This window comes from Mobula hypostoma, chromosome 15 (assembly GCF_963921235.1).
Source record: "Mobula hypostoma chromosome 15, sMobHyp1.1, whole genome shotgun sequence".
Lineage (NCBI taxonomy): Eukaryota > Metazoa > Chordata > Chondrichthyes > Myliobatiformes > Myliobatidae > Mobula > Mobula hypostoma.
This window is the reverse complement of record NC_086111.1, coordinates 66,201,274-66,227,595: the sequence shown is the minus strand read 5'-3', so window position 1 is coordinate 66,227,595 and position 26,322 is coordinate 66,201,274. Positions and strand designations below refer to the sequence as shown.

The window sequence follows — 26,322 nt, the reverse complement described above, 5'->3', positions numbered from 1 at the left end:
GGTATATTTAAAGCAGATATTGATTGGTTCTTTTGGGTGTTGGGGTGGAGAAACGTCACTACTAAAGAAGGTGTAAGGCACTCCTTCCCTCCGCTAGTCACCTTTGGGCAGGGTGTAGCACCTGCTTAGCCCCCTGGTCAGGTGGTGGATGATCATATGAGCAGCTGGTGCTTATCACAAGTCCTGGTTATGTGGCCACTGATACCAGGCAGATAATCTCAGAAGAGTATTGATAATAACTGGGGTTGCTCATCTTGTAAAGACACTGCCCAGAAGAAGTCAATGACAAACCACTTCTGAAGAAAAATTTGCCAAGAACAATCATGGCCAGGGATAGACCATGATCGCCTATGTCATACGACATGGCACAATGGGCTTGGGGTTTTGATGTTCTTGTAGTTGAATGTGCGATTCATTGTTTTTTTTTGGCCTGGGGGGGTGGTTTGGGGTTTGATGTTCTTGTTACTGTTTGTGTGAGGAGGGGCTTTGGGTTTGATGTTCTTGTTGTCGTCTGCATGATTTGGTTTTTGCCCATGGGTGATGGGGTTGATATTTTTCTTTGAACAGTTTCCTTGTTTTTTTTTGTTTCGTGGCCGTTTGGAGAAGACAAATCTCAGAGTTGTATACTGCATACATACTTTGATAATAAAATGTACCTTGAATCTTGAACTATACCTCTTCCCACCCTGTCTCCAACAAAAATAGTATTCCCTTTCTCAGTTCCTTTGTATCTGCTGCATCTGTACCCAGGATGTGGTCTTCCTTTCCAGGACATCTGCATCACACACCTCTCCCCCATTTTCCAAACATCTGCGGTCACCCCATCTTCCCGCCACCTTAACAATAATAGAGTTCTTCTCGTCCTTACCTAACACCTCATCAGCCTCCACATCCAACACATCATCCTCCGCAACTTCCGCCATCTCCAAAGGGAGCCCACTACCAAACATATTTTTACCTCGACCTGTCTCTCTGGTTTCTGCAGGGATCGCTTCCTCCATGATTCCCTTGTCTGTGAATCCCTGCTAATCTCCCTCCTGGCACTTATCATTGCAAGCAGCCAGATTGCTACACACGTCCATTCACCTCCTCCCTCATCTCCATTCAGGTGAGATAACACTTCACCCTGTGAACCTGCTGGCATCATCTACAGGTATAGTGTCCAGTGCTCCTGGTGTATCCTGCTCTATACTGGTGAGACCCGTTGTAAATTGGTGGACTGCTTCGTTGAGCCATCCACCAAAAACGCTTCATCCTCCAAATACTCCAAATCAAGGACACGGCCCACCCAGCCAACACACTTTTCGTCCCTCTTCCCTCTGGGAGAAGGCTCAGGAGCTTGAAGACTCGTACGGCCAGACTTGGGAACAGGTTCTTTCCAACTGTGATAAGACCGCTGAACGAATCCTGACCTGGGTCTGGGCCGTAACCTCCAAATATCCGGAACCGCCTCTCGGTTTTTTTGCACTACCTTACTTTCCATTTTCTATTTTCTATTTATGATTTATAATTTAAATTTTTAATATTTACTATCGATTTGTACTCCAGGGAGCGGGAAGCGCAGAATCAAATATCGCTGAGATGATTGTACATTCTAGTATCAATTGTTTGGTGACAATAAAGTATAACGTATAAAGCATAAGTATACTGGAACTTCCTGGTGGCCAGACATTTTAATTATAATTCCCATTCTGACGTGTCAGTCCATGGCCTCCTCTTATGCCAAGATGAGGCCACCCTCAGGCTCAAGGAACAACACCTCATATTCTGTCTGGTAGCCTCCAACCTGATGGCATGAATATCAATTTCCCCTTCTGGGTAAAAAAAAAAATTCCCTCCCCTCTCCCCCTCCTGTTCCCCACTCTGGCCTCTTACCACTTCTCACCTGCCTATCACCTCCCCCTGGGTCCCCTCCTCCTTCTCTTTCTCCTACGGTCCACCCTCCTCTCTCAGATTCCTTCTTCTCCAGGCCTTGATCTTTTCTACCGACCTGGCATCACCTATCACCAACTAGCTATTCTCCCCCCTCCCCCCACACACCTTTTTTTCTGGTATCTTTCCCCTTCCTTTTCAGTCCTGAAGAAGGGCGATTGTTATATTCATCTCCATTGATGCTGCCTGACCTGCTGAGTTTCTCCAGCACTTTGTGTGTGTTGCTCATTTGCAGAGTTTCTTGTGTTTATGTTTATCGGTGTTTGTTTTTCGTAAATTCTATTGTATTTCTTTATTTGTCCATAAACGCCTGCAAGAAAATGAATCTCAAGGTAGTATATTCATATTTTGAACTGGCACAGCCTTAGATGATGCTACACCGGGCTTGTTAGCCTAAGCTGCATTGTTTTTAAACCCCCTTTGTCGGTTTTGTTGCACTGTGGTCGAAAAGGTTTGACAAACATCACACTGTACGGCAGACAGCAACTTTGTGAGTCAGCACTCCAGCACGTGGGGAGATCAAGGGGGTGAGTCAGAAAGTGAGTCACAAATCAGAAGCCAAGATCAGATTTGAAGCAAGCCCCTTCCAGAAAGGGATTGAAGCAATTGTGGGGTGAGGTGTCCCAGAGGCAGCAGGGGAGGTCGAACAACATGGAGCCAATTTAAACTGTCATTATGACACCGAGTCATGTCAACATTGATTGCCTGAAGTCAGATTCTTTCATGTAACTTGTGCCTTTTTCACATGCCTTGAAAACAGCCCCCCCACCCCCGCTTGTCAAACCCAGCCATGCTCTGAAATCACTCATTCACAATACTGATTCTTTTTTTGAAAACGCAGGTGAACCGTGCCACATGCAGGCCACACACACGAGCCAGAGTTTGTCATACACAGGATGTTGCACAGGCTTCCAGCCCTCCTGCACACAGGGGCTACTAGTGGCTGTGCATAAACACTAACCCCCCCCACAACCTTCCTCCCCATTCCATCCCTCCACCACCCCTCCATCTGAGGGAAAACTCCCAGAGTTCAAATACAGGTCCCAGTAAAAGACACTAATGCAGGAGACTGATGGCCTGGTTGGAGTACTGGGGTTTTAAGATTCAGATTTATTTATCACATGTCCATCGAAACATAGTGAAATGTGTCATTTGTGTTAACAAGCCATAATTTATTTATTTAGAGATATGGCAGAGTAACAGGCCCTTTCAACCCGGCAAGTCCACAGTACCCTATGTGACCAACTCGTAGAACGTGGAATGGGGGTTCCCAGAGGAAACCCATGCCGTCACAGGGAGAATGTACAAATTACGGTGGGAATTAAATCTGGATTGCTGGCACTGTAATAGTATTACACTAACTGCTCCACTTTCTTGCCGCCACACAGCGCCAACAAGACATGCCCACAATATTTAGCAGGACGCCACAAGGAGCAACAACAAAACAAGACAAAAACAGGAGAACAAGCCTCTTTCTCACCCTCCCAATCACATACACAGACAGGCCCCATTCCCAGGACAGGCTTTAACAAGTACCTTTACACAGTAGAGAAAGGTGGGACACAGGAGAGAGGGGAGGTCACACTTCGAGTACAGGTAACTGAATGCAGTCGTGATTAACGGATCATCACTGTGCATTACTGTTCATGGAAGTTTGCTGCGCTGAGATTTTAAACAAAGTACAATACATTTTGAGATGTCCCAAAAATGTGTAATGGGGTGGACAAGGAGAACTTCTCTGATAGGGCAAGATTCCTGTCTGTCACTCCCTTATTTTCTCTGGAACTTAAAATTAATTTGTTCTCTCTCCAACATGAGGAAATCTGCAGATGCTGGAATTTCAAGCGACACACTTAAAAGTTGCTGGTGAACGCAGCAGGCCAGGCAGCATCTCTAGGAAGAGGTACAGTCGACGTTTCGGGCCGAGACCCTTCGTCAGGACGTCCTGACGAACCAACAACTTTTAAGTGTGTTGCTTGTTCTCTCTCCATCCTGGTTTCTGAATTAAAATCTTATCTTTCTTTCTCTCTCCACAGATGCTGCCAGACCTGCCGAGTGTTTCCAGCACATTCTGATTTTGTTTTGGATTGCCAGCATCTGCAGGGTTTTGACCTTTGTTTGAATTTGAGGTTTTCCTGAACCAGAAGCTAGGCAAAGGCAGGGCAATAAGATCTGGTGTAAGTTAGGAGTTGGTCATCATGGAGAGCATAAGAACATAAGTAATAAGAGCGGGAGTCGGCCATCTGGCTTGTTGAACCTGTTTCACCACTCAATAAGATCATGGCTTATCTGGCTATGGACTCAGATCCCCCTACCTGCCTTTCTCCATACTTTTTAACTCCCTTGCTACACAAATTTATCTAATTGTGACTATATATTTTATATTCTGTGTTTTTCGTTTGTTTTTTTGCCATTTACATGATTTGTGGGTTTTTTTGCACTTTGGGTGTTTGATGTTTTTCTTTGAACATGTTCCATGGTATTTTTTTGTTTTGTGGCTGTGGGAAGACAAATCTCAGGGTTGTATACTATATACATACTTTGATAATAAATGTATTTTGAATCTTTGAATCTTAAATTCTGATTTGATGGAGAATGGACGTGAAAGCACAGAGGAACATCTGGAGAAATTGCTGAAACACTCGTTCGCTGCTATCGTTACTGCGTGGTCCAGAATCTTTCGGAGGGTAGGCCTCAAAATCCCCGGCCTTGCCTGCTTTTGGCGACCGAGAAGGAGGTTGAATTGTTCGGACAGAGATGGCGCTCAGTACTCGGAGTTGGAGCGCTGATCAGAGCTCGAAGTTTTCGGATGACTCACAGTCGGATTGTGGTTGGCATGGCAGGGAGAGTTTTTCTTCCTTCTCCCATCTGCGTGAGATGTGGGACATTTGAGAGACTTTGAACTTTACTGTGCTCATGGACGTCTTCATCAAGTTATGGTATTGTTGCACTGTTGTAACTATATGTTATAATTACGTGGTTTTGTCAGTATTTTCAGTCTTGTTCTGTCCTGTGTTTTGTGATATCACACCGGAGGAAATATTGTATCATTTCTTAATGCATGTATTACTAAATGACAATAAAAGAGGACTACGTGTCTTCATAATCTAAATATATTTAATGAGGTGGCCTCTACTGCTTCCTTGGGCAGAGCATTCCACAGGCTCACTAATCACTGGGAAAAACAGTTTCTCTTCATCTCCACCCTAAATTTATTTCCCTGAATTTTAAGGCTATATCTCCTAGTTCTAAGCTTAATTACCAGTGGAAACAACTTTCCTGCCTCTATCACTTACGCAATTTTATATGCTTCAATAAGATTCCCTCTCATTCTTCTAAATTTCAGCAAGTATAGTTGGCTCAATCTCCCCTTATAGGCTAAACTCCTCATCTCCAGAAGCAACCTGGTGAAGCTCCTCTGCACTGTCTCCAAAGCCAGTATATCTTTCCTCAAGGAGGTCGAAGTGCAGACAGTACTCCAGGTACAGCCTCACCAGTACCCTGTACAGTTGCAGCATAACCTCCTTCCTCTTAAATTCAGTCCCTCTAACAATGAAGGCCAATGTTCCATTTGCCTTCTTGGTAGCCAGTTGCACTTGCAAACCATCTTTTTGTGATTCATGCACAAGCTCTCCCGAGTCTCTCTGCACAACAGCATGCTGCAATCTTTCACCATTTAAACAATAATCTGATCTTCCTTTCAAAGTGGAAGACCTCACATTTACCATCCTTGTACTCCATATGACAGACTCTTGCCCACTCACCGGGGGAGTGTTGCACTATCAAAGTACAAACATACATGGGTCCCTGAAACTTGCGTCACTGGTAGACAAGGTGATAAGGAAGGCTTTCAGCACCTTGGCCTTCATCAATTAGGACACTGAGCATAGAAGTTAAGATGCAGGTGAGGCCGTGCTTGGAATATTATGTTCAGTATTAGTCACCCTGCTGTAGGAAAGATGTATCGAGCTGCAGGAAAGATTTATTGGGACGTTACTCAGACTTAAGGGACTGGCTTATGGGGAGAGATTGGTCAGGCTAAAACTTTATTCCTTGAGGTGTAGGAGACTGAGTGTTTTCAAATAGGGCTAAACTCATGAAGGGCATGGATAGGGCGAGTGCACTCAGTCTTTCCCAGGTTTGGGGAATCAGGAACTGGAGGGCACAGGTTTTTTAGGAGAGAGGAGAGTGAAGTAAAGCAACTAATGGGGGCAACTTTTTCCCCCCACACAGTGGGTGATATGTATAGAGAATAAGCTACCGGAGGAGATGGTGGTGGAATAATAACATAAAGCATAGAACAGTACAGCTCAGTACCTGGATAAACCTACTTCCCCGTCAATCCAACCCTTCCCTTCTACACAGTACAATACCTATATAAACTTACTTCACCGTCAATCCAACCCTTCCCTTCTACACAGCACAATACCTATATAAACTTACTTCACCGTCAATCCAACCCTTCCCTCCTACACAGCACAGTACCTATATAAACCTACTTCACCATCAATCAGGAGGAAGTCTGCAGATGCTGGAAATTCAAGCAACACACATAAAAATTGCTGGTGAACGCAGCAGGCCAGGCAGCATCTCTAGGAAGAGGTACAGCATCAATCCAACCCTTCCCTTCTACTTTCTTGTTTGTGAATCTTCCTACATCTGTGTGTCTGTCTAAGAATATTTCAAATATCCTTAATGTATCAGCCTCCATCACAACTCATGGCAGTGCATTCTAGGCACCCACCACTCTGTGTAAATAAAACCAATCTCCGACATCTCCCCGAAACTTTCCTCCAGTCAACTTAAACAGATGCCCTCTATTATAGACATTGCCAACCTGGGAAAAAGGTGCTGGCTGTTCACTTTATCTATGCCTCTTATAAAATTATCTACCTTCATCAATTCACTCTCATCCTCTTTCACTCCAAAGAGAAAAGCCCTAGATAGGTCGTTCAACTTTTCTTCATAAGACATGCTCTCTAGTCCAGGCAGCATCCTGGTAAATCTCCTCTGCACCCTCTCTAATGCTTCCACATCATTCCTAAAACAAGGTGGCTAAAACTGAACACAAGCGTGGCCTTATCAGAGTTTTATAGAGCTGCAATGTTACCTTGCGGATCTTGACCTTAATGATGAAGGCCAACACACCATACACCGTCTTAACCACCCCGTCAGCTGTGTGGCAAACTTAAGGGATCTATGGACTTGGACCCCAGAACTCCTCTCTTCCTCCACACTACTTTTAACATTTAAAACACGGTGCACTTACAGGAAATGCTCAGAGGGAAATTAGTCAAATAGGGCAAATGGAATGAGCTGATGTGGGCATATTTATTGGAATGCACAAGAGTTGGCCGAAGGGCCTGTGCCAATATATTACTTGATGTAATGTCTTTTGGATGAGGTGTTAAAGTTAAGTCTCATTGAGCCGGATCATTAAAAAGCCGAAGCACAACTTGGGAAAAAAAGGGGATTGTTCCAGAAATTTGGGATTTACTCCTCATCTGAGTGACACAACCATTTTGTAATCACATCTCCTGTGACCCAGATTCAGTCCTGATCTTGGCTGCTGTTGACGTGGAGCTTTCCTGTTCCCGTGACTGTGTGGGTTTCCTCTGCATGCTCTTGCTGGTAGTTGAGTTCACTGCCCCCATGTAAAGTGTTGGTGGGAGGTTGGAGAATTAGCTGAAGGTAGGGAATGGGACAGTGTTCATATGATGACAGAACGTGTCGCAGGGAAATAAAAGGTGGATGAAGATTGATGAGATTGTTCAAAGAGCCAGCACTAACTTGACGGGATGAATGGCCTTATTCCCGGTTGTGAGTAAATATTACTCCCCATATCTTCCTTGCTTCTTGAACCAGAGTAATAATGTATACCCAAAATAGTGACGGTCACTGTTGACGTTTCAAGATCTCGGACTGAAACATACACTCCATAGGTACTGCCTCACCTGCTGAAATCCTCCAGCACTTTGTGTGTGTTACTCTGGATTTCCAGAATCTGTGGCATTATTTAACTATAATTCTGCATTCTTCTCCCTTCCTTTCAAGTCCTGATGAAGGGTCTTGGCCTAAAATGCCAACTGTATATTCCATAGATGCTGCCTGACCTGCTGAATTCCTCCAGCATTTTGTGCATATTGCTCTCGATTTCCATCGTCTGCAGAATCTCTCATGTTTATTATTCACCTCTTGAACCTTACTTGTGGGAGCCCCAGACTGCCATCTGTGGGGCTGAAGGGTGACTTATCCAAACACACTGACTGGAGACAGACTGTGGAATGGATTCATCCAGGAGGACAAAAAACGTAAACAAACCCCTTCTAAGTGAAAAGGAAATGCCAGCCAGAATGCTTGCCTGTCTCCAGCATTGCCAGCAGATGTTTCAAAACCCTGTCAGCTAACCCAAGCTGAAGGGGGGGGTGGGGTGCCTACGGTGAATGCCAGTGGTGAACCCTATAAGACCATAAAACATACGGCCCATCGGATCTGCTTCACGATTCCATCATAGTTGATTTGTTATCCCTCTCAATCCCATTCTCCTCCCTTCGCCCTGTAACCTAATATGCCCTTAATAATCGAGAATCTATCAACCTCTGCTTTAAATATCCAATTACCATCTCTGGCAATTAGTTCCACAGGTTCCACACCCGCAGGTTAAAGAATTTCCTCCTCATCTCTGTTCTAAATGGATGTCCCTCCACTCTGAGGCCCTCTGGTCCTGGACTCCCCCAGTACAGGAAGCATCTTCTCCACATCCACTCCCTCTAGGTCTTTCAATATTCAATAGGTTTCAATGAGATCATCTCTCATTCTTCTAAACTCCAATGAGTGCAGGCCCAGAGCCATCAAATGCTCCTCATACCCTTTCATTCCCAGAATCATTCTCATGAACCTCCTCTGGACCGTGTCCAACGCCAACATATCTTTTCTTAGATAAGGGGCCCAAAACTGCTCACAATATCCCAAGTGCAGTCTGACCAATGCCTTATAAAGCCTTAGCATTCCACCCTTGCTTTTAGAATCAGAATCAGGTTTATTATCACTGGCATGTGACGTAAAATTTGTTAACTTAGCAGCAGCAGTTCGATGCAATACATAATCTAGCAGAGAGAAAAAAATAAAATAAAAATAGCAATAATAAACAAGGAAATCAATTATATATGTTGAATAGATTGAAAAAGTGCAGAAACAGAAATACTGTATATTAAAAAAAAAAGTGAGGTAGTATCTAAAGATTCTATGTCCATTTAGGAATTGGATGGCAGAGCAGAAGAAACTGTTCCTGAATCGCTGAGTGTGTGCCTTCAAGCTTCTGTACCTCCTACCTGATGGTAACAGTGAGAAAAGGCCATGCCCTGGGTGCTGGAGATCCTTAATAATGGACACTGCCTTTCTGAGACACCGCTCCCTGAAGATGTCCTGGATACTTTGTAGGCTAGTGCCCAAGATGGAGCTGGCTAGATTTACAACCTTCTGTAGATTCTTTCGGTCCTGTGCAGTTGCCCCCCCCACCCCATACCAGACAGTGATGCAGCCTGTCAGAATGCTCCCTCAGTACAACTATAGAAGTTTTTGAGTGTATTTGTAGACATGCCAAATCTCTTCAAACTCCGAATAAAGTATAGCCGCTGTCTTGCCTTCTTTATAACTACATCGATAGTTAGGTTAGATCCAGGGACCAGGTTAGATCCTTAGATCCTCAGAGATCTTGCCACCCAGGAACTTGAAACTGCTCACTCTCTCCACTTCTGACCCCTCTATGAGGATTGGTATGTGTTCCTTCATCTTACCCTTCCTGAAGTCCACAATCAGCTCTTTCATCTTACTGACATTGAGTGCCATGGCACCACTCCACTAGTTGGCACATCTCACTCCTGTACGCCCTTTCGTCACCACCTGAGATCCTACCAATAATGGTTGTATCATCAGCAAATTTATAGATGGCATTTGAGCTATGCCTAGCCACACAGTCATGTGTATATGAAGAGTAGAGCAGTGGGCTAAGCACACAGCCCTGAGGTGCGTCAGTGTTGACCATCAGTGAGGAGGATAAGTTATCACCAATCCGCATAGATTGTGGTCTTCCGGTTAGGAAGTCAAGGATCCATTTGCAGAGGGAGGTACAGAGACCCAGGTTCTGCAACTTCTCAAATCAGGATTGTGGGAATGATGGTATTAAATGCTGAGCTATAGTCGATGAACAACATCCTGACGTAGGTGTTCGTGTTGTCCATGTGGTCTCAAGCTGTGTGGGGAGCCATTGAGATTGCGCCTGCCAATGACCTATTGTGGTGATAGGCAAATTGCAATGGGTTCAGGTCCTTGCTGAGGCAGGAGTTCAGTCTAGTCATGACCAACTTCTCAAAGCATTTCATCACAGTAGATGTGAGTGCTACCAGGTGATAGTCATTAAGGCAGCCCACATTATTCTTCTTAGGCACTGGTATAATTGTTGCCTTTTTGAAGCAAGTGGGACCTTCCACACGTTCTACATTCTAATCCTTTTGAAATGAATGCTAACATTGTATTTGCCTCCCTTATCACCAACTCAACCTGCAAGTTAATCTTTCGGGAATCCTGCATGAGGACTCCCAAATCTCCTTGCAGCTCTGATTTCTGAATTGTCTCCCCATTTAGAAAATAGTCTGTCTTTATTCCTTTCACCAAAGTACATGACCATACACTTCCCTACACTGTATTCCATCTGACACTTCTTTGCCCATTCTCCTAATCTGTCTAAGTCCTTCTGCAGACTCCCTGCTTCTGCAGCACTACCTGCCCCTCCACCTAGTTTCTTTATCGTCCACAAAGCCATCAATTCCAACATTCAAATTATTGACATATGAATCATGGGTGGTTACGAGATACGTTCCCAGAAGCTCACTGATAACCCAGACTTCTTTCTTATTATCTTGCATCGCGGCTGTCAGGCTAACCAGTGATTTGTTCCCTGATACGAGGACTGTGTGATGTGTCTAACAAACCCACATCTTTAGAAACAAGTCTTTTGGCTTTTTAGAAGACACTGGTAATCTCAACAAAGTCAAGCTTAACCAACTGCCGCTACAGTAGCAAACCTGAGAGACAAAAATCTCACCAAGCATCCATAGACATTACTAACAACAGGAATTCTGCAGATGCTGGAAATTCAAGCAACGCACATCAAAGTTGCTGGTGAGCGCAGCAGGCCAGGCAGCATCTCTAGGAAGAGGTACAGTCGACGTTTCAGGCCGAGACCCTTCGTCAGGACTGAAACGTCGACTGTACCTCTTCCTAGAGATGCTGCCTGGCCTGCTGCGTTCACCAGCAACTTTGATGTGTGTTGCATAGACATTACTGACTGCTGGTAAAGCGGCTGACATAATCAAGGATCCTACCCAATCTGGGCATTCTTTCTTCTCCCCCACTCCCCCTCCCTTATCGTCAGAAGATACAAAAGCCTGAAAGCATGTACCATTAGGCTCAGGGGTGGTAGGGTGGAGATACGTCTCTACCAAAGGAGGTGTAAGATGCTCCTTCACTTCGTTAGCCCACAGGTCCCCCTTGGGCAAGGTGTAGCACCTGCTTAGCCCCTGACCAGGGCAACATGAAGCCACGGGAGCAGGTGGTGGATGGTCGTATGAGCAGCTGGTGCACATCACAAGCCCTGGTTAAGTGACCACTGTCACCAGGCAGACAATCTCTGAAGAGCTTTGATAATGGCTGGTATCAACCATCTTGTAAAGACACTGCCCAGAAGGTGGCAATGGTAAACCACTTCTGTAGAAAAACTAGCCAAGAACAATCACGGTCATGGGAAGATCATGATTGGCCATGTCATATGACACGGGATGTAATGAACGAATTAACTAGACTCAAGGGCAGCTTCTATCTTGCTGTTATATGACTAATAAATAGTTCCCTATGATGATAAATTGCACCAGTGACCTCAGAATCTGCCTTGTCATGGCCTTGCACCTTATTTCCCGCCTGCACTGCGCTCTCTGTCTGTAACTCTAACTTCAGAATGACCCAACAGATAACCAGCAAACTCTTAAGTCACATAATACGGGAAGGCCCTACAATGGGCAACATCAATGCAATAATGACCAACCAGTCATGAAGGTGCTCAGTATAGAAACAGGCCCTTCAGCCCAACACTTCCATGCTAACCATTTATACTAACCCACTCACTTGCATTAATTCCATATACCTCTACGGCCTGCTTACACAAGTACCCACCTTGAAGCTGCTTAAGCGTTATTATTGTTCGTGTCTCAACCAGTTCCTCTGATAGCTCATTCCACACACCAGATGCATCTCTTAGATCCACCTCAAACTTCCCACCCCTCCTGCTTCAAACACGGGGAGACAGAGACTGGCCATTTACCCCATCTACACCTCTCATAATTCCATCTTATCATGCCATTTTTCAGCCTCCTTCTCTCCACAGAAAGCAGAGCCAGCCTATCTGATCTCTCCCGACAAACCATCCAAGTCCAGGCTACATCACTGCACGTCTCCTCTTGCTGACCTGAGGCGGGGTCGGGGGGAGAGCATGGTGTCCAGACAATAATTTGAAAGAATTTTCTGCAAGTCAAAATGTTGAAACCATATAGAGAAAAAAGTTAAAGGGTGTAAAAAAAGGTCAAGATATTAAGTAGTATTATCACCCCTCCTAATACAAACCACCTCATCAGGACCAACAGCGTCACACTGAAAGACCTTGTTTTACTACCTCAAGCCTTCCGTTTTTTTTTGCTGCCTGTCCCCGTTCTCATTCTTTTCAAACAATGATAGTGAAAGAAAAAGCAAAATGCAATTGTTAAACGAGCGCAAATGTGTTGGCTTTGATGGTGAGGTACAGACAGAAAGAAACTGCCCTTGCACACACTGCAGTGGTCTATTAGTAACAGGAGGCTCTTGTTCTGTGCCCCAACCCCACCAAACAATTAACTTCCTGTCAGTATGGGAAGCAATTCAAAGACATGGAGCCTGGAGGAAATTGTATTCATTTTATAGCCGGCTGATTGAAACCAGAGGCTCCACACTGTTATTGCTTGCTTAATCTACCAGTTGAAGATCTTCTGGTGAGGAATTTTATCTGCCAACTGGCCAGTGCAGCTTATGTCCAGGAACCTTTAAGGCAGCACGGTTAGCTTCCGGCGCCAGTAACCGAGCGTTTAATTCCCACCACTGTCTATAATGCCTTACAGTGCCAGTGACGGGTTCAGTTCCTGCTGCTCTTTGTAAGGAATCACAAACAAGAGAAAATCTGCAGATGAGAGCCCTGATGAGTGGTCTCGGCCCGAAACGTTGACTGTTCACTCTTTTCCATCGATGCTGCCTGGCCTGCTGAGTTCCTCCGGCATTTTGTGTGTGGGGCTTTCTGTGAGGAGTTTCCACATTTTCCCCGTGACTGTGTGGGTTTCCGCCGGGTGCTCCAGTTTCTCCCCACGTTCCAAACACATACAAGTTAGGGTTAGTAAGCTGCGGATATGCTACATTGGCTCTGGAAGCATGGTGACATGAGGAAGCTGCCTTCAGCACATACTTGGACCGTGTTGGTCATGGATGCAAACAGCACGTTTCACTGTATAGTTCGATGTTTCAACGCACATGTGACAAACAAAACTAATCTTTAACATGGCCTCTGGAAGGTGGCTAAGAAAGATCTCCAACCATGTCCTACTCCTTCATGACCACAATCATCGTGAGGAAACGTTGGAGATGGAATGGGCACTTGATGAGAAGAGCGGACAACTCCATCATCTTTACTGGCTCCCTGAAGGGCCGAGGAAACGCATGAGGACCAAAGACAACTTGGTGCTGTATCATGGAGGCAGAAGTGAGGACCCTGAACCATACCTGGGGCACAAAAGAAAAGATGGCCAGATAGAGATGGAGAACCTTCATTGCTGCCCTAAACGCCAGTGGTGTAACAGTCAGTAAGTAAGACAATCTTGTATGGCGACAGGAGCAAGCTGCCCCCAGCTCATATTTGAACTGTGTTGGTCATTGACGCAAACAGCACATTTCACTATGCTTTGATGTAAATGTGACAAATGAGGCTAATCTTTATTCTGTTGAATAGGACATGATGAAGAAAGAGGCAAAGAAATAGCCAGCAGCAAAACAGGACAGGTATCTCTCTCATTCAGATTGGCACGCATAGCTTATTTTTATTTTGAACTCTGATTGCCAGCTTCAACAGTTCAGATGATTTTGCATTGTAGCCGGCATAGTTCCTGGCTGTATGGATCCATTCTCTCTCCCATAGCTGTGCTCTAGTGGCTAAACAGCCCACGGAAGTGTGCTTGCACTGGCCCGCCTTCAGGCTCTCTGCGGTAAAGTACAGCCGCTGTGATAACCAAGCACCCAGAACCACTGCCGTCCCCCATTCCTACTCCACAGGCAAGAGATGTGATAAAAATGGAAGCTCATCGACGTTTGGCAGATAGATGGTTCTATTCCCATGGAGTGCCTGGCAGCCAGCACAATGCACCCAGTGTATTATCATTCAAAGGTCCCATCTCTCAGGTGAGATGATGACCTGGCAAAGCACCCTCTCAAAGAACATTGTCCTCAAACCAACTAAAAAAAGCAGAATTGGTATACAAGAGGGTAGAAATTCCCAGGGCAGCAGCCTTGGTGACTCTGGGCCTGTACTTACAGCAGGTTAGAAAAATGGTGGGTGGGGGGGAAGAGAGGGGAATCTCATGGAAACCCATTCAATATGTGAAAGACCATGACAGAGTGGATGAGGAGAATGTGCTTCCTGTAGTGGGAGAGCCTAGGGCCAGGGGGCACCGCCTCAGAATACAAGGATGACCCTTTAGATCAGAGATGGAACCGAGGGTGGTGAATCTGTGAAATTCATTGCTACTGATGGCAATGAAGGCAGAGGCAGAGGCCAACTAGTTCTTAAGTCAGAGGCTGATTGGTTCTTGATCAGTAAGTGTGTCAAAGGTTACGGGGAGAAGGCAGAAAAATGGGGTTGAGGTAGATGGAAATGACAGAGCAGACTTGAGGGGCTGAATGGCCCAATTCTACTCCTGTGACTTTATGGTCTTATGGCAATTTGCCGCATTGCAGGAAGGCTGCGGAGGCTTTGGAGTGAGTGTGGAGAAAGTTTACCGGGATGGTGCCTGGATTAGCTATTTGGAGAGGTTGAACGCACTTGGGATGTTTTCTCCAGAGTGTCAGAGGTTAAGGGGTGACCTGATGCCAGCTCCAAAAAAATGATGCGAGGCATAAATAGGTAGGCAGTCAGAATCTTTTTCACGAGGTCGGGTGGCACGGTAACGCAGTCGTTAGCGTAACGCTATTACAGCACTAGTGACCTCGGTGCAATCCCACCGCCATCTCCATGCAGTTTCTATCTTCTCCCTGTGACTGCGTGGGTTTCCTCCCTCATTCCAAAGGTCTACAGGTTAGGAAGTTAATTGGTCACACGGCTGTCACCGGGCAGCAAGGGACCTTTGGGCTGGAAGGGCATGTTACTGTGCTGTATTCCTAAATAAATAAAATAAATGTCAAGTACTAGAGGACGTGCATTTATGGAGAGAGGGGGCAGGTTTAAAGGAGGTACGTGGGGCAAGTTTCTTTTGGCTTTACGCGGAGACTGGTAGGTGCCTGGAATAGGTTGCTCAGGATCGTGGTGGGAACAGATACGATAGTGGTGTTCCAGAGGCTGTTAGACAGACACATGAATACAGAGGGAAGGAAAGGATATGGATCCTGTCCAGGCTGCAGAGATATCAGTTTAATATCGCATTGTGTTTGGCACAGACATTGTGGTCAATAGAAATACAATAGAATCTATTAAAAAACTATACATAAAGAAAGACTGACAAACACTAATGTGCAAAAGAAGACAAACTGCAAATAAAACTGAGCAGCATAGGAACAGGCCCTTCAGCCCATTATGTTGGTGCTGAACATGGCCAAAATGGAAACAGGATGCAGTTGATCACGAGGCATCGTTCTTTCTTACTCCTGTACACCGCTGGCATTTAAGCCATCAGTGAGGGTCCTCCATCTCTGATGATGTTCATCATGTCAGTAGCTTCCTCTCGATTTTCACTACTGGTGACTCAGGAATACTGCTGCACCAGAGGTAGGAGGGTTCTTTATTGCTGTTTACATATCTATTTTGTTTTGAGTTGGAGTTCAACCCAGAGAAGTGTGAGGTGGTACACTTTGGAAGGACAAACTCCAAGGCAGAGTACAAAGTAAATGGCAGGATACTTGGTAGTGTGGAGGAGCAGAGGGATCTGGGGGTACATGTCCACAGATCCCTAAAAGTTGCCTCACAGGTGGATAGGGTAGTTAAGAAAGCTTACGGGGTGTTAGCTTTCAGAAGTCGAGGGATAGAGTTTAAGAGTTGCGAGGTAATGATGCAGCTCTATAAAACTCTGGTCAGGCCACACTTGGAGTACCGTGTCCAGTTCTGGTCGCCTCACTATGGGAAGGATGTGGAAGCATTGGAAAGGGTACAGAGGAGATTTACCAGGATGCTGCCTGGTTTAGAGAGTATGCATTATGATCAGAGATTAAGGGAGCTAGGGCTTTACTCTTTGGAGAGAAGGAGGATGAGAGGAGACATGATAGAGGTATACAAGATATTAAGAGGAATAGATAGAGTGGATAGCCAGCGCCTCTTCCCCAGGGCACCACTGCTCAATACAAGAGGACATGGCTTTAAAGTACGGGGTTGGAAGTTCAAGGGGGATATTAGGGGAAGGTTTTTTTACTCAGAGAGTGGTTGGTGTGTGGAATGCACTGCCTTAGTCAGTGGTGGAGACAGATACACTAGTGAAGTTTAAGAGACTACTAGGCAGGTATATGGAAGAATTTAAGGTGGTGGGTAATATGAGAGGCAGGGTTTGAGGGTTGGCACAACATTGTGGGCTGAAGGGCCTGTACTGTGCTGTACTATTGTATGTTCTATGTTACCAGTCAGGGCTGCTAGCCCTGAGCTGAACCCCTGAACCTGGAGGACCGGTGGGCTACTCTTAGTCTGGTCTCTACCCTTAGCTCTGTTTGGCATGGGTGACCCTACCAAGAGCCAAAGCATAAAGCACTGACTCCAGCCCCTATAGTTCTCCAGGTCAATGAGGCACGCAAGTCTCCAAACCATGACAACATTGTGGTCATCTTGGAGGAAAGCACCATTCTGAAGAAACATTACTTCCACAGACACCCCAACGTATAGCTCCTAACAAATACCATTGAAAATCAGTCCATCTGATAATTACCATTAGATCAGCATTTGTGGGAGCTTGCCGTACATAAATTAGCTGCTCCATTTCCTGCATTGTAACCATGAGCACACTTCAAAATAGACTTCACTGACTGTAGGATTCTGGGACCTTCTGTGCTATAGGAACAAAAACCTTTTGCTTTATATTTCAGAAGTGAAAATTAAATGAAATCTGCCTTAGGGATTATTTTGTACACAAACCTGGAAACTGCTGACAAACAAGTTTATTCCGAAGCTAACTATCAGAGCCATGGGATGTCATTCTGAAGCTAACTAGGGATAGAGACCTTGGATAAAAAATCCTCAGCTGTTTCATGCACAGAGCTCTAACACGAGCGTCTCTACTTCCTCAGGTGGTTAAGGAGATTTGGCACGTCTCCGTTCACCTTCGTCATATATTATAAAATGATTATGAAGACATGCAGTCCTCTTTTATTGGCATTTAGTAACGCATGCATTAAGAAATGATACATTACAGATGCACAATGGAAAGCATCCTAACTGGATCCATCATGGCTCGGTATGTCAACTGCTTTGCCCAAGACCACAAGAAATTGCAGAGAGCTGTGAATATAGACCGGTCCATCATGGAGGAGGATGACACTCGAGGTCTCTATTCCTTGAGGCATAGGAGAGTGACGGGTGACCTTATGATCCCCATGTAATACAGGACTGTGGTTCCCAAGATTATTACAGCCGGGGATGGTGAAGTGGATAAGCTCCCAATACCTATTAAATGCTCGCAATGGTGTGCACCTCAAATAGCCTCTGACAACCAAGTCCAGCTCCTGGCCTTCAAGTGTGGCTTAACTACTAAGCCCAGCGGAACTGTTTCTACTGACAGGGAAACGGGCAAAGGTAGGTTATTGGCACCTTAAAATCAGCCTTTTTGGGCAGATGAGGCTCATCAGTCGTGGTTGGCAGCTCACCTGGGAGAAGGTAAACTCTGATCTCAAACCTCCACTGCCTTGTGGCTATACCCACTCATTGGGAAGGCTTCGGGAGTAAAAATTCCCAGGGAAAATTCAGGAGCTGGAGTCCCTAAGGCAGTCTTACGTTGACTTCAATGCTGACCGGCAAATCTTGCGACGCTACTGGTTCCTATCTGTACCGGTCTCAACCGTTCCTTTGCGTAGAGAAGGGGAGCCCGCTACATGGGCAACAGCTTGCTCTCCATATCATAATGCCCTGGCTTGTGTACCCAGACAGCTGGGACATAACATCCATGGTTGACCCTGACCAATGGAGGCTTCAGAATACAGGGCTCTGAACAACCATCAGACTCCTGATCCAGCAGACCATAAGATATAGGAGCATAATTAGACCATTTGGCCCATCAGATTGATCTTGGAATAGGTTAAAAGGTCAGCACAATATCATGGGCTGAAGGACCTGTAATGTGCTGTTCTGTTCTATGTTCTGCGTTAGCTCTCACCGTAGAATACCAGACCTAAAACAGCCTGTCCTGCACCGTTTCTTCAATGTTCGTGCAAATATGAGAATCGTTCTATTGATCTGCGATTTGCAGGGGTTCCACCGGTCTGTGGATAAGCAGATGGCTGGAGAGGCCAATCCACGCTCAAAATGTTCTTTGGCAGTGAGCATGAAAGAGGGCAGCCATGTTGGGTTGGGGGGTGGTTGCTGCCCTGGGCTTTCCTGGCCAGTCTTCGTCTCTGCAATTGTCCTTTCTGCCTCATTTCTTCAATGTACTGATTCGTCTGAAGGGAAATATGCCTTCTTACATATGGAATCAAAGGATGATGTTTATTTGAACTGTTTTATAGATAAATTGGTTTATAATTGTCACATGTACTAATGCACAGAGAAAAAACATTGTTTCGCATGCCATCCATACAGATCATTTCATTACAAAAGGGCCGTGAAGTCGGAAACTACATGCTGACAGATAGATGTGGTATGAAGTATTGCTGCAATTAGTAAGAGTCTTGGCCAAACTAATCTTACATTTGGATAATTAATCCAACAATCTTTCAGAAAATTCCTTCTAGATTGGAGGAAGTTTTTTGGTGAAGAACTGAAATCTCTTTAGTCCAAGAGTTTCTAATGTTGTTCAACCCTCAGTCCAGTGTGACTGCAAAGTCCTTTACTGTCAGAATACAGGAAGCTGGCTGAATACAAACACCTATGAAATTAGGAGCAAGAATGGCCATTCAGTCCCTCAAGTCTGTTCTACCATGCAATGTGGCTGACCTGACCCAGGTCTCTTATGTATCAGTTTCCCATAGCCCACAATTCCCTGATTTTTCATAAAAAGAGTGTACCCAGTACCTCCACAGATCTAACCCCTACAACCCTCTGGGGGAGAATTCTAGAGAGTCTGCAAGAAGTTCCCATAAATCAATATTTAAATAACCAGCCTTAATCTTGTAACTACATGCCCTGATTCAAAATTTTCCTGGTGGAGACATCTCAACATCTCACCTGTGATACCTCCTCAGATTCAAATATCCTTTGATTAGATCACACCTCATTATTTTAAAGAATATAGATTTAATTTCTTTAGCCACTTGGAACAGGAAAATCTTTTTATCTGAAGATTAACTAGTTGACAGCCTTTAATGTCAGTTTATCTTTCTTAAATAAAGGACCTTTACTGTTCACAATAGTCCAAGTGTGGCTTCACCAGTACATACAGAATTGTAAAATCTTCATTTCAAAACTACAACCCTCCTGCAATAAAAGGCCAGTATGTTACTTGCCTTCCTAATCATTCTGCTGTAAATTTTGCTAGTTTTTTTAGATTATGAGGACACACAATCCTCTTTTATTGTCATTTAGCAATGCATGCATTAAGAAATGATACAATGTTTCTCCAGAATGATATCACAGAAACACAAGACAAACCAAGGTACTTATTCACAGCACCTCGATCCCTTGGTATCTCACTCCTCTGCAATCTTCCTCCACTTACATTCCTTTCCCTGCAAGTGGACGACCTTACGGTTTCCTACATTAAACTCCATTTGCCAGGCTTTCATCCACTCACTCTACCCATCTTTATTCACCAGATACATCATTATCAATATGTGCTGCTGTACTGCGCGGTGATCTTGATCTCCATTTGTTCTTGGGCAAATGTTTCTACAGAAATGGTTTGCCATTGCCTTCTTCTGGGCAGTGTCTTTACAAGATGGGCGACCCCAGCCATTATCAGTACTCTTCAGAGATTGTCTGCCTCGTGGTAGAAGCTGCGTAACCAGGACTTGTGATAGGCACCAGCTGCTCATACAACCATCCACCACCTGCTCCCATAGCTTCATGTGATCCTGATCTGGGTGGGGGGCGGGGGGGCTAAGCAGGTGCTACACCTTGCCCTAAGGTGACCTGCAGACTAGCAGAGAGAAGCAGCACCTTAAACCTCCTTCGGTAGCGATGTATCTTCACCCCACCACACTTCACCATATATATTTACATGTATTAGTAACTTACTGTGGTATGTTGACGTGACATGCAATGAACAGCGACATTCAACAGTTATAAAAAAATAAAGTTAGAAGTTAAAGTACGGATGTGGAATAAAAGCTGAATGAATACCAACATACCAGCATGTATTTACAATATAAACAGCATTATAAAAAATGCTTTGAAGTGTTTACAATGCAGTCTGGTGACTGAGGTAACAGATAGAGGGGTTGGGCTAATCTGGAGCAATGCACAGAAAGTTAGAGGAATTCAGCAGGTCAACTTTGAAGTTTTCCTCTTGAAGTCTCTTCAAGGTTTGCCAACTTTGAGGAACTTTTCCTCTGTTCCAGCATCTGCAGTCGCGTGTCTATCAAAAGGCACCCTATGATAAAATGGAGTCTTGACTTTGCAGTCGACCTTGTCACGATCCTGTGCCTTATTGTTTACTTGCACAGTACTCTGTCTGTAATCGTCACACTTTATTCTGAACTCTTACTGTTTTATCTACCTCACTGCACTGTGTAAAATAAGTTGATTGGTAAGAACAGTACGCAAGACAAGCTTCTCACTGTATCGTGGTACGTGTGACAATAATAAACCAATTCTAATTTGGGTTGAATTGAAGATTAAAGATTAATGTTATTTGAAACGTACAGTGAAATGCAACGTTTATGTCAATGACCAACACAATCTGAATACGTGCAGGCAGCAGCCATGCTTACAGCGCCAATGTAGCATGCCAACAATTCACTAACCCTAACCCGTAGGTCTTTGGAATGCGGGAGGAAACCACAGCACCCAGAGGAAACACATGTAGTCACAGGGAGAACAGACAGCAGTGAGAATTGAATTCATTTTGCCGGCGCTGTAATGGCAGTAACGGCTTTGCCACTGTGCTGAGAGGATAGGTGCTGGCTTCAGGGACTGTCTGTGTGGAGTTTCCACATCCTCTCAGAGACGCGTGGATTTCCTCCGGGTGCTCCAGTTTCCTCCCACTTTCCAAGGACGTATAGGTGGGGAGGTTAACTGGCCACTGTAAATTGCCCCTACTGTGCAACTGAGAGGTAGAATATAGTGGGGTGGGGGATGGGGTTAGTGGATGGTAATATGAGGAGAACAAGGTAGGACCTGTGCAAAATGGCAGGTTGAGGTCTGGCGCGGGGACAACGAGTCAAAGGGCCTGCTTCCGTACCATATGCAAAGAAATAGACAATTAACCCCGTGTAACCCTACCCACATAACAATCTATCCCATTCTCCCCCCCCCTGTGAAATCATAAAATCAAAATGGCAAATATGGTGGCTGTTTGGCCACTGATCTCATGCCAGCTCCTTTTAGATCAATCTTAATGATCCATTTCCTTTCTTGGTCACCCTGCTAATTATTTTCCCCAACTGCCTGTTCTTTGACAAAGCCCTAACTGGCTGCATTTCCTATTGTTTCTCAAAAAATGTTCCATCCACTTTTAACTTTTGCTTAAATGTATATATACTAACAAATTTCAAGGTAAATTTATTACTAAAACACGTATATGTCACCATGTACCACTTTGAGATTAAAAATACTGGTCCATTGAATTACCTTGAGATTCAGTGCTAGTGTCTAAACTCTTGAAGTGGGTACAGGATTTTAGAGAGTTTGTTTTAAATTTATGATGCCTGTTTTTAGTTTTCACCCATTTCCAACCAATGGTGAACTTTTCCCCCTACCTCAATACTCCCAGGTTCCTTCACCATCTTGACGACCTCACACAGGTCACCTACCAACCCTCCTCTTTTCTTGGATGTTGCCCAGAGAGCTGGCAGGTCTTAAAACAAAACAGCAAAAAGAAAAAGAGAAAAAAAGCAGATTCTCTGGGAGTTTTCCCTTGGGATTAGAAGGGAGAGAAGCTGCAAGTTTCCCAAGTCTCAGTCAAATTTCTTGAACAACACTGAAAGGCCAATGATGTCTCCCACCATCATCACCTAGTTCGAATCTGGATAACTGGGGATACAAGGAGCAAGAAGTCAGCTTACTGGTGACAGCTACCCCTACAGCCCTCACCCATCCACCAACCTTCCTCTCTGCTTTCAATGGAATTTCCCATCTGTGTTAAATTAATCAAAATGAAGGCCACATGAAACAGATACCGAGCTGAAGGAAGCCTTTGCGAGAATGATTTATTAAATAAAAGAGGTCATCCAGAACACCAAAGTGGTTTCTAAAGGCTACGGGCTCAATATTCAAAATGTCCTCATGACTTTCTTTATAGCACTCCCACTCTATCCCCAGCCCCCACTCCTGATGTGTAACTATTTGTACTCCTGTAGAAATGAGGGCGAGGTTTTTTGCTGTAGTTATTTATTCTTGGGTTAAATATTAAAGATTAGCTTTATTTGTCACATGTACATTGAAATATACAAATGCCTACCCACCCCAACACTTTCCCTAACCACACCACTTCACCAACACACAACCAACATGCTCACTCACCCCCCCCAGAACCCATCAACACACAACTAACATCTTCCCAACCCATCCACACCACTTCTCCCCACCCACACACAACCAACCAACATCTCCCTCATCCACACAGCCAACATCTCTCCCCGCCCATAAGACTGCCATTTGCACATAACTAATGTCTCCCTCCCTGCCCGCACCTCACCCACACACAACCAGCATCTCCCTCCGTACACATCTACCCAACAACGACTTCCTAATAAAGGGTCTCGGCCCGAAACGTTGACCATTTACTCTTTCCCGTAGATGCTGCCTTGCCTGCAGAGTTCCTCCAGCATTTTTTGTGCATTGTAAAGACTTCCACACAGTTATAAATAAACACATTTCTGGCAATCCACAGTTCACAAAGACACTGGATGGTAAAACACAGTTTGAAGGAAGTGGCCCCCTTAAGGAAGATTGAGTTGTATCTTCTGTGACAAGTTAATGATCCTAAACCACTTTAATTTATAACAATGCCACCAGGATGAAGGAAAGAGTGAACACAGACTTGAATTAACATTAATTTACGGTGACCACAGTTTCCTAAAAGAATCTGGAGTCATGCCGCATGGGAGAACAGTTAATTTTTTGGAAAATGTCAACCTTCCAGCATAGCAATGCAGAACAATTTAGCAAACTTTATTTTAAACACAATCAAGGATCTGCAGATGCTGGAAATCTGAATTAAAAACACTCAGAAAGTCAGGCAACAATGCCTCACAGTTGCAAAATGAAACATGTATGCCTTTGCCAAGGAAGTGACATCACATGGTCATAGAAGATCATTAAGACATCTTTATAAATACAGAAACACTGTTAAGATCATGACACACGTCCTCCTCCACTGCCACAATGCGGCCACTCTCAGGTTCGAGGAACAACTCTTCATATTCTGTCTGGATAGCCTACAGTCTGATGGCAAGAGCTTCTATTTATCTAACCTGGAAATATCTCCCCTCTCCCCCTTTTCTATTCTCCATTCTAACTACTCTCTTACCACTTTTCTCCTCATTTGCCCATCACTTCCCTCTGGCACCCCGTTTCCTTTCCTTTCTCCCGTGGTCCACTCTCCTCTCCCATCAGATTCTTTTTCTTTCGCCCTTTACTTTTTCCACCTATCACCTCTTGGCTTCTCACTTCAACCTCCACTCCCACCCACGCACCTTCCCCCTTTTTCCTTAGTTTCACCTATCACCTGCCAGCTTGTACTGATTTGCTTCCCCCCCCGCCACACTTTCTTCTGGCTTCTTTTCCCTTTCTTTCCAGTCCTGATGAAGCGTCTTGGTCTGAAATGTCAACTATTAATTCTTCTCCTTAGATACTACCTGACCTGCTGAGTTCCTTGAGCATTTTGTGTGTGTTGTTCTGGACGTCCAGCACCTGCAGAATCTCTTGTGTTTAAAACCATGACACCATTAGGGTTGGCTAACACCGTCAAGACTGAAGTGCAGGAGTTGGAACATCAAGTACAAGATGTTGGAAAGGCCACAACTGGATTACTACATATTACTAAACTGGAGAGAGTACGGAAAAGATTTACAACAACGTCACTGAGACTAGAGGGGTCAAGTTATAAGGAGAGGCTTGAGAGGCTGGGGCTTTTCCCTCCAGAGAATAGGCAGCTGAGGGGTGACTTTACAGAGATTTCAAAATTCATGAAGAGCATCGATAAGGTGAATAACCACAGTCCTTTTCCTAGGATGGGGAGTCCAACAGTGGAAGGCATAGGTTTAAAATGAGGCCTGAAAGGGAAACCATTTTCTACAGAGGGGATGACGGAGGTACAAAGGCATTTGGAAGTACGTGGCCAGGGAAGGCTTAGAGCAGGGGTTCCCAAGCTTTTTTATGCAATGGACCCCTACCATTTACTGAGGGGTCCATAAACCCCGGGTTGGGAAACCCTGGTTTAGAGCAATTTACCCCAAATGTAGGAAAGTAGGACTCACTCAACTGGGCAAGTTGTTCAGGATGGGCTTTGGTCCCAACAAGGGCCTGTGGCTAGTTGTGTTGCTCTGAGTTTATACTGTGAGCCCACCTAATACTAAATGTACGTTTTTAGGGACAATTTTTTCAGAACAATGCCTGGGTTCTTATCTTTTCTTTTATTTAGAAATACAGCATGATAACAGGCCCTTCCAGCCCAGTGAGCCTGAGCCACCCATCATCACGTGCCGTGTTGTACCACGTGGGCGATCATGTCTTTCCATGACCATGACTGTCCTTGGCAAATTTTTCTGTGAAAGTGGCTTGCCATTGCCTACTCCTGGGCAGTGACCTTACAAGCTGGGTAACCCCAGCCATTACCTTTAGAGATCGCCTGCCTGGGTCAGTCGTTGCATAGCCAGGGCTAGTGATATGCACCAGCTGCTCATAAAACCATGTACCATCTGCTCCCACGTCTTCACCTGACCCTGAATGGGGCTGCTAAGCAGGTACAGTGCCTTGCCCAAGGGTGACCTGCAGGCCAGCAGAGGGAAGGAGGGTCTTACACTTCCTTTGCATGGAGACGCATCTCCGACCTACAGTTACACCCACATGACCAAATAATCTACTAACCTGCACATCACTGGAATGTAGGAGGAAACCGAAACACTGGAGAAAAGTAGGTGGCCACAGGTTGAAAGTACAAACTGCTCACAGACAGTAGCGGGAATTGATCCTGGATCAGAGGTCTAACCGTTACGTTACCGTGCTGGCCTAAAGTGCTACTGGCTCCGACTATTCCAGGGCAATTGCGTGAGCGGCTTGTAATTGCATAGATAGGGTGGGCACCGACTATTGCAAGGAGGTATCTTCAGATGTCAGGCATGAACAGGCACCATATTGGCTGCACATCTCAGCGAGGGATTATTTCCAGAACATGGGTTTGTACGTCGTCCTATGTTAACTTCAAGATAAGTTAAAAAGTGACGTTGCCCATCCGTTGGGTTAGGGTACAGCACTTTTAAAGATTGCCTCTGTAGAGGGCCTACCTGAGTTGCTTCTGGTTCCTCCTGTTGTGTCCGTTGAGGCTGACAAAAGAAAGAAAAGTCACGGTCAAGAAATGGTCTGGACATCATGGCATATGAACTGCACCCACCATCAAAACTTACATGCCTTACGAGGAAAGGTTGAGCAAACCAGAGGTTTTCCCCCTTTGGAGCAAAAGAGGATGGGGCGGATTTGATACAGGTATAGAAGATTATGAGGTAAATAAAATTACGCAGGTTATAGATAGGTTTTCCTGCAGTTTA

General features: G+C 44.9%; 1 long non-coding RNA gene across 1 annotated transcript in view; it reads right to left on the bottom strand.

The window, feature by feature from the left end:
* LOC134357121 (uncharacterized) overlaps nucleotides 1–26,322 on the bottom strand; it is a 118,912-nt gene that overhangs the window by 23,242 nt on the left and 69,348 nt on the right. Inside the window, exon 2 of the long non-coding RNA XR_010020517.1 lies at nucleotides 26,062–26,100. This is a non-coding gene — a long non-coding RNA (uncharacterized LOC134357121). The remainder of the gene's footprint in view (nucleotides 1–26,061; nucleotides 26,101–26,322) is intronic.